Source organism: Lolium perenne, chromosome 1 (assembly GCF_019359855.2).
Source record: "Lolium perenne isolate Kyuss_39 chromosome 1, Kyuss_2.0, whole genome shotgun sequence".
Classification (NCBI taxonomy): Eukaryota; Viridiplantae; Streptophyta; class Magnoliopsida; order Poales; family Poaceae; genus Lolium; species Lolium perenne.
In genome coordinates, this window is record NC_067244.2 from 97,460,578 (window position 1) to 97,469,861 (window position 9,284).

A 9,284-nucleotide genomic window follows, 5' to 3' on the forward strand; every position below is an offset into this window, starting at 1 on the left:
TGGGAGGAATGCCTTCCCCACGCCGAGTTCGCCTACAACCGCGCCAAGCACAAGACTACGTCAAGGAGCCCCTTCATGGTCGTCTATGGCTTCGAACCTTACACGGCACTCGACATACTTCCGCTTCCCCTCCACGAGCGCATCAACATGGACTTCGACAAGCGCACCGCCGCCGTCAAGAAACTACATGAAGAGACAAGGGCAACCATACAAGAACATGTTCTTCGTCAAGCCAACCGCATCAACGCCAAGAAGAAGGCAAGGATATTCGAAGAAGGAGACCTCGTTTGGATCCACCTCCGGAAGGAACGGTTCCCTCATGAGCGCAACTCCAAGCTCAAGCCAAGAGGAGATGGCCCCTTCAAGGTCCTCAAACGCATCAACGACAACGCTTACGTCATCGACATACCGACATCCAAGTACTTGGTGAGCAACACGTTCAACGTCTCGGACTTGTCACCCTATCATGGAGATGAGGAGGTGCAAGAGTCGAGGACGACTCTTTCCCAAGGGGGGGGGGAGATGATGTAGCCCCGGTCACCGACGTCGCTACACCAAGACCAACAAGTCCCCCAAGTGGACCGATGACACGAGCCCGAGTTAAAGCTCTTCATGATGAGGTGAACTCGCTCCTCACCACCCTTGATCTTGGTACCCCTTTGGATGGATTGCTACCTCATGCCGACGTGCTATGTGTCATTAGGTACAAGGAGCATCAAGAGCACGAAGAGGAGGACACACCATGGTCAAGAGGAGGAGAGGAGCAGCTGGACGCGAAGATGGACCTGGAGCTAGACCGGAAGTCGCCCGAAGAGCGCAAGGAAGAGAAGATGGTCGGCCGGTCCAGAACCCGGTCTGACCGGCCTCCTGACCGGGTCACCCGGTCCACAGCCCGGTCTGACCGGCCTCCTGATCGGGCCACCCGGTCCAAAACCGGAGTTTCCGCTCGTGACATCCGGGCGCCATCCAGGGGACTCGGAGCCTCGTCCGGTCGCCGCCCGGTCCCAGGCCCGGTCTGAAACCGGCCTGCCCGGTCACAGGCCCGGTCTGACCGGCCCCCTGACCGGCCTGCACGACTTAAGTCATCTTTTTCGGCCCGAACCGTTTCACTTGTACCTTTTCGGCCCATGACGCCATGTAAGACTATATAAGCCCCCAGGACGCCCCTAGACCTCTTTAGACTTGTTTTGAACTCAAACCTACCTTTGAGCTTAGTCTCCCTTGGGTATCATCCCTCTGTAATCAAGGCCATCCGTGTTGTTGATTTGGATATTGTTGAGTGAGATTCTAGTACAAGCTACTCTCTCTCCCTCACCAATCTCTTTTCTCCAACACCAATCTCTCACCGGGAATTCTGCCGCGTGCCTCTTCCGGGTGATTCTATTGGCGTGGTCCATCGAGCCACGGGGGTAAGTATCGGGTGTATCGGGTTGGTGTGCGTGTGTGAGTCTCGGAGTTCCTCGTGTTCGTCGTGTTCTTCGTGTTCCTCGCGTTTTCCCATCTCCCCTCTTGGTTTCGAAGTCAATCCACGAGATCGGGCCACACACGGGGTCTTAGACCTCATCAACGATTGCAGACAAAGACTCAAAAAGCAAAAGCTGAAAAGATCATGCAATGGCTTGGCAGGGGCTATGGGACGGATGATCTAAACCTAATATATTTTTGTGGGGCTTTTTCTGGGTTATAGGTAAAACAAATCTACACTAGGAAAACTGTAAATCTCACCGAGCAACCTGAAATCTGATACCACTTGATAGAGCAAAGGTGTCCGATCTTTCGATGAGACGTGGATAGATCGATTTGTTGGTGGAGTTCGTGCTTGACGATCCGACTACACGTGCAAATCTCGTGCGCCAATGCAATCGCTAGGACAATCTCCGGGATTTACTGATCTTGCGGGAGCACGATCAGCATGACCAGCAAGGGTCTTAATTCCTACCTGAAATCGAGAACAAGTAAGAACTAAAGATGCAATCAGAATATTGCGAATAGAGATGAAAGCTTGATTGATAATGGTGGGATTCCGAATAGTCGGTCTTGTTCTGGGCGTTGGCCTCAAAAGAAGAACACATACAGAAGAACACATACAGGAGAATGGGCCAGGCCCATTTAGACTTGAAGACCTTCAATTCAAGTAGGGAAGGATGATGAGGACATCTCTGTGATAGATACAACCAATACTCCTACAACCACATCTCAGGTACATTCGTTACTAGGAATCCTTCCTGATATATATGAGAATATGATGCTGCCTAAATCAAATGTATTTATATTATTTAGGAATGGATCTAGCATGGACGCCAAGCATTGGATTAGGAACGTGCATGGAGATGGCAGCAGACCTGCAAGGATTCAGGATGGCGTTGCAAGCGAGGATTTCAGAACATTGAAGCCACAATAGTGAATCAATGATGCTTGGATGAATTATACAAGTTACTCCATCATAAAATTCATCCAAAGAGTTAGTTTTGGTGCTGCGTCACCTTATTTAATGGGCCAGGCCCATGTATTTTCGGATTAGGTATTTTAGGGGATTTTAAGAGGCCATATAAGTGGAGGAAGGCCCATTTAGGGGTGTTTTTGGCCAACCCTAGCTGGTTGGACGAAAATCCCTTCACTTCCCCCATATATATCCCTCTGTAGCCGTCATTAGAACTTGGATTTTGATTAGACTAAAAGTTAGCCAATTGCTGCAACTACGTGTTCTTCTTTTGAGGCCAACGCCCAGAACAAGACCGACTATTCGGAATCCCACCATTATCAATCAAGCTTTCATCTCTATTCGCAATATTCTGATTGCATCTTTAGTTCTTACTTGTTCTCGATTTCAGGTAGGAATTAAGACCCTTGCTGGTCAGGCTGATCGTGCTCCCGCAAGATCAGTAACTCCCGGAGATTGTCCTAGCGATTGCATTGGCGCACGAGCTTTGCACGTGTAGTCGGATCGTCAAGCACGAACTCCACCAACAAATCGATTTATCCCCATCTCATCGAAAGATCGGACACCTTTGCCCTATCAAGTGGTATCAGATTTTAGGTTGCTCGGTGAGATTTACAGTTTTCCTAGTGTAGATTTGTTTTACCTATAACCCAGAAAAAGCCCCACAAAAATATATTAGGTTTAGATCATCCGTCCCATAGCCCCTGCCAAGCCATTGCATGATCTTTTCAGTTTTTGCTTTTTGAGTCTTTGTCTGCAATCGTTGTGTCGCGTGCTGGTCTTAGCGTCTAGAGTCGTTAGAGTTTCGAGTTCTGATCATAGTAGTCACGTCGCCGCCGCGCCATCTCCGCTTGCAGTCGTCACCATATCACCGCCACCATATACTTCCGCCACATCTGCCATCAACTCTTTGTTGTTCCCCTTTGATTCCCATCATCGTAGGGTCTTTCTTGATCATTGTTTCTGAGTTTTTCCGGGTTTTAGATCCGTTTTCTTGGTCAAATTCGTGTTTTCCGTTGGAATTCTGATAGCAGTCTAGCTGAAAAAAAAAATTCCGAAAATTTCTGGGCGCCCTACCATAGAGACCTCTATGGTCATACGCCAAGTCTGATCCTAAAAAAAAAAAAAAAATATTTCTGGGCGCCCTACCATAGAGACCTCTATGGTCATGCGCCAAGCCTGATCCTAAAAAAAAAAAAAAAAAAAAAATTCTGGGCGCCCTACCATAGAGACCTCTATGGTCATGTGCCAAGGTTGACCCAAAAAAAAAAAAAAAAAAAAAAAAAAAAAAAAAAAAAAACGGGCGCCCTACCATAGAGACCTCTAGGGTCTAGCGCCAAGTTGAGTCAAAAAAAAAAACTTGCCGCCTTCCCGTAGGTACCTCTATCCTCCAGCACCAGTTTCGCTGCCTCTTGCATCTTGTGCCGCATTGTGACCTCGTTGGTGATTTAGGCTCGCGTCTCTAATACGATCTAGCCTAGGACCAAAGACAAGACCTTCGTTGAGCATTTACTCAATTTGCATCGCTGATTTGATTACTGTGCCACCATATCACTATACTTTGCCTTCCCAGAGCTCCACAGATTTCTCCACGTGCTTTGTGTCGACACCTGGTAATCGCTTTGTGCAATCTCGGGGAGAAGCTGATCCTTGTTGGTTGCCATATCACCTTCCTCCTGTTTGGTAAGAACTTGTAAGAGCTTTGTATTTTGCTTGACGAATTGCGCGTGAACCACCATATTCCGTAGTTTGTAGGCATATGCATTTGTGCTTTTTGGGTACTAACCATGACAGGAATTGAGGACCACGCCATCGACCCGAGTACCATGACGACTTCGGAGATGCATGTGCAACCATTTACAGGAGATCATGATTAGGTTATATCCTTACCAGTTTATGAGGGTAGATATAATACAGATGCTTATTTTGATTGGGAGTTTGAGGTTGACAATATTTTTGGATGCCATGATTTTACCGAACATGAGAAAGTAAGAACTGCTGCTAGAGTTTTTATGGGTTTGGCTTCCATTTGGTGGGACTGGAATTATAAAGAAAATGTTGATAATACACCTACTACTTGGGTAGATTTAAAATCTGTTTTGAGACGTAAATTTGTGCCTCTTTCTCATCAACGTGAACTGCTCCGCAAACTTAAACGGTTAGAACAAGGTAGTAACACCGTACACGTTTACTATCAGGAATTTCAATTTTACATGTACCGTTGTGATATAAAGGAATTTGAGGAAAGTACTAGAAACATGTTTTTCAACGGCTTAAACCCTGATATTAAGGTTATGTTTAAGTATATTCCTCATTCTACTATTGGTATATATGTTCGAGCTTGTGCTTTTGAGAAACACATACAGGAGAAAACGTTGGACCATTCCAACTCCTTCAAGTCATGCACACTAGCACCGGTTGTTTCTTCCAACGTTCCACGCATGCATATTGTTGTGCGAGTCGCCCAGCCACAGACTTGTGACACGTCGCTACGAACATCTTCTACGTTGGAGTCACAAGGTAAAAATGAAGGTACTGATGTTGTCCCTCCACATGAGATTGGTGAATGCATGGTTATCTTAATTATACCATGTGATGAGGTAGAAAATAATTTGGTCACACCACCTATATTAGAGGATTGTGCTGCTAATTTGATGTTACGTGATCAAACAACTCAGATAGATGAAGGTTTAAGTGCACCTATTGTTGATTCTACTTCATGCATTGATATGAGTGTACCGACGGAGACTTTTGTTTCCAAGGATGACCATGTGTTAGGAAATTGTGGAACTGATATACCAACTATGTTGAGTACACCCATTGTACAAGTTAATTCTTCCATATCTATGAGTGTACAAACTGAAATTCTTGCTCCTGATAATGCACCTTGTGATTTGAAAGATGACTATAGTATGGATCATATAAAACTGGTTATGAACAATGAAGTGTTGGCTAAGATTTATCATGCTAATTCTTTATTTTCTGTTGTGATGGATCCACCTATATCTTTGCCACATGCTAGACATAAAATTGATGAACTTCCCTGTTTAAAGAGTGTCTACGCCCCTGATTTTACTTTTAATTTAATTGGAGAGTATGGCGTAGACAATGAATTTTTAGTGAATAAAATTTGCATTACATGTGATGATGTTCCATATACTATTGGTTTGAGGGGAAGTAAAATTCCACCTATGTTCAATCATTTTGATATGACCTCCAATAACGGTGTAGACTTTATGCCAAATACTTTGTTACATGATCGCTTATTTAAGCTAGTTGTAGCATGTAACTTGGAAATACTGAATTTTGGTTTACCACTATTGGGATGGTTTAATGATGAGCATTATAATTTGAAAGAAGTCAATATGTGCTTCACTTATATCTGCAAACTGAGTTGTGATACATGTGTAATGGGGACTAATGATTTTCTAAGCTACTACAATACTGGTATATGTACAACATTAAATGGGAAACATGAGAGAGCTGTTAAAACGGATGACATATACATATACCATGCATATACCTTGTCTCTTTTGTTAGCATGTTTACAGAATAAACATCGCCGAGGACGGCTTTTCTTTCAAGAAAGGGAGGATGATGAGGACATGATTACCTCTGATTTGAAGGCATATCTTGGTGAAAAAGATGAGACTACGTCGAGGACGACTTCAATTCAAGTAGGGGAGGATGATGAGGACATCTCTATGATAGATACAACCAATACTCCTACAACCATATCTAAGGTACATTCGTTACTAGGAATCCTTCCTGATATATATGAGAATATGATGCTGCCTAAATCAAATGTATTTATGTTATTTAGGAATGGATCTAGCATGGACGCCAAGCATTGGATTAGGAACATGCATGGAGATGGCAGCAGACCTGCAAGGATTCAGGATGGCGTTGCAAGCGAGGATTTTAGAACATTGAAGCCACCATAGTGAAGCAACGATGCTTGGATGAATTATACAAGTTACTCCATCATAAAATTCGTCCAAAGAGTTAGTTTTGGTGCTGCGTCACCTTATTTAATGGGCCAGGCCCATGTATTTTCGGATTAGGTATTTTAGGGGATTTTAAGAGGCCATATAAGTGGAGGAAGGCCCATTTAGGGGTGTTTTTGGCCAACCCTAGCTGGTTGGACGAAAATCCCTTCACTTCCCCCATATATATCCCTCTGTAGCCGTCATTAGAACTTGGATTTTGATTAGATTAAAAGTTAGCCAATTGTTGCAACTACGTGTACTTCTTTTGAGGCCAACGCCCAGAACAAGACCGACTATTCAGAATCCCACCATTATCAATCTAGCTTTCATCTCTATCCGCAATATTCTGACATCTTTAGTTCTTACTTGTTCTCGATTTCAGGTTGGAATTAAGACCCTTGCTGGTCAGGCTGATCGTGCTCCCGCAAGATCAGTAACTCCCGGAGATTGTCCTAGCGATTGCATTGGCGCACGAGCTTTGCACGTGTAGTCGGATCGTCAAGCACAAACTCCACCAACAAATCGATTTATCCCCATCTCATCGAAAGATCGGACACCTTTGCCCTATCATGAAAGTATGATCCCTAGGCCTTGTTTCTAAGTATTGAAACACCGTTTCCAACAAGTTCTGTTACATGTTCGCTTGCTGCCATCTTTATTTCAGATTGTTATTACCACTCATATACATCCATATTACTTGTATTTCACTATCTCTTCGCCAAACTAGTGCACCTATACATCTGACAAGTGTATTAGGTGTGTTGGGGACACAAGAGACTTCTTGTATCTTGATTGCAGGGTTGCTTGAGAGGGATATCTTTGACCTCTACCTCCCTGAGTTCGATAAACCTTGGGTGATTCACTTAAGGGAAACTTGCTGCTGTTCTACAAACCTCTGCTCTTGGAGGCCCAACAATGTCTACAAGAATAGAAGCGTGCATAGACATCAAGCTATTTTCTGGCGCCGTTGCCGGGGAGGTAAGGTAAAAGGTATTCACATCCTCCGACTACTAAGATATTTCCTAGCACTGTTGCCGGTGTCTGAGTGCTCGAAGCTATTTCCTTTAGATCCTGCAATTGCATCTTTTTGTTTCTTGTTTTTCACTAGTTAGGCATAATGGAAAATAACAGTGAGCTTTTTAATCTATTTCCTGAGTTAAGACATGAATTGTTTGATGCGAAAATTAAAAAACCTATGGAACCTTATTTGCATGCTAGTGGCAATGTTATTAGTATGAACTCTTTGAACACTATTGTTGCTAATGCTATGGAAAATTCTAAGCTTGGGGAAGCTGGTTTTGATGAGCATGATATTTTTAGTCCCCCAAGCATGGAGGAGAAAATTTACTTTGATGATACTTTACCTCCTATATATGATGATTACAATGATGACTATCACATTTTCAGTCCACCTACTATTGAGGAGAAAATTAATTATGATTACAATATGCCTCCTATATTTGATGATTATGGTGATGAGAATAATAATGATAGCTACTTTGTTGAATTTGCTCCCATTACAATTAATAAGAATGACTATGCTTATGTTGGGAGTAGTAATTATTTTATGCATGAGACTCATGATAAGAATGCTTTATGTGATAGTTATATTGTTGAGTTTGCTCATGATACTACTGAAAGTTATTATGAGAGAGGGAAACATGGTTATATGCATCTTAATAATATTAAGTTTCCCCTCTTTATGTTGAGAATCTTGAAGTTACTCGTGTTTTATCTTCCTATGCTTGTCACTTTGCTCCTCATGAATTTATTTGTGTACAAGATTCCTTCTCATAGGAAGTGGGTTAGGCTTAAATTTGTTTCATACTTGATTTTTGATGCTCTCTTTGCTTCAACTCTCATCCTTATGTGAGCATCATTAAAATTGTTGAGCCCATCTTAATGGCTATAAAGAAAGCACTTCTTGGGAGATAACCCATGTTTTTATTTTGCTACTGTTTTGTTGAGTCTTGGAAGTTGTTACTACTGTAGCAACCTCTCCTTATCTTTATTTTATTGCATTGTTGTGTCAAGTAAAGTCTTTGATAGTAAGGTTGATACTAGATTTGGATTACTGCACAGAAACAGATTTCTTACTGTCACGAAATTGAGCAGCCCCGTCTGTAGGTAACTCAGAAAATTCTGCCAATTTACGTGCGTGATCATCAGATATGTACGCAACTTTCATTAAATTTGAGCTTTTTCATCTGAGCAAGTTAAGTGCCTCAAATAAATTCGTCTTTACGGACTGTTCTGTTTTGACAGATTCTGCCTTTTATTTCGCATTGCCTCTTTTGCTATGTTGGATGGATTTCTTTGTTCCATTAACTTTCAGTAGCTTTGTGCAATGTCCAGAAGTGTTAAGAATGATTGTTTCATCTCTGAACATGTGGATTTTTGATTATGCACTAACCCTCTAATGAGATTGTTTTGAGTTTGGTGTGGAGGAAGTTTTCAAGGGTCAAGAGAGGAGGATGATACAATATGATCAAGAAGAGTGAAAAGTCTAAGCTTGGGGATGCCCCCGTGGTTCATCCCTGCATATTTCAAGAAGACTCAAGCATCTAAGCTTGGGGGCTTCTTCATCGACAACTTATCAGGTCACCTCTAGTGAAACTATATTTTTATTCTGTCACATCTTATGTGCTTTACTTGGAGCGTCTATATGTTTTTATTTTTGTTTTTGTTTGAATAAAATCCGATCCTAGCATTCTTTGTGTGGGAGAGAGACACACTCCGCTCGTTCATATGAACACTGGTGTTCTTAGCTTTACTTTTAATGTTCATGGCGAAGGTTGAAACTGCTTCGTTCATTGTTATTTGGTTGGAAACAGAAAATGCTTCATGTGGTAATT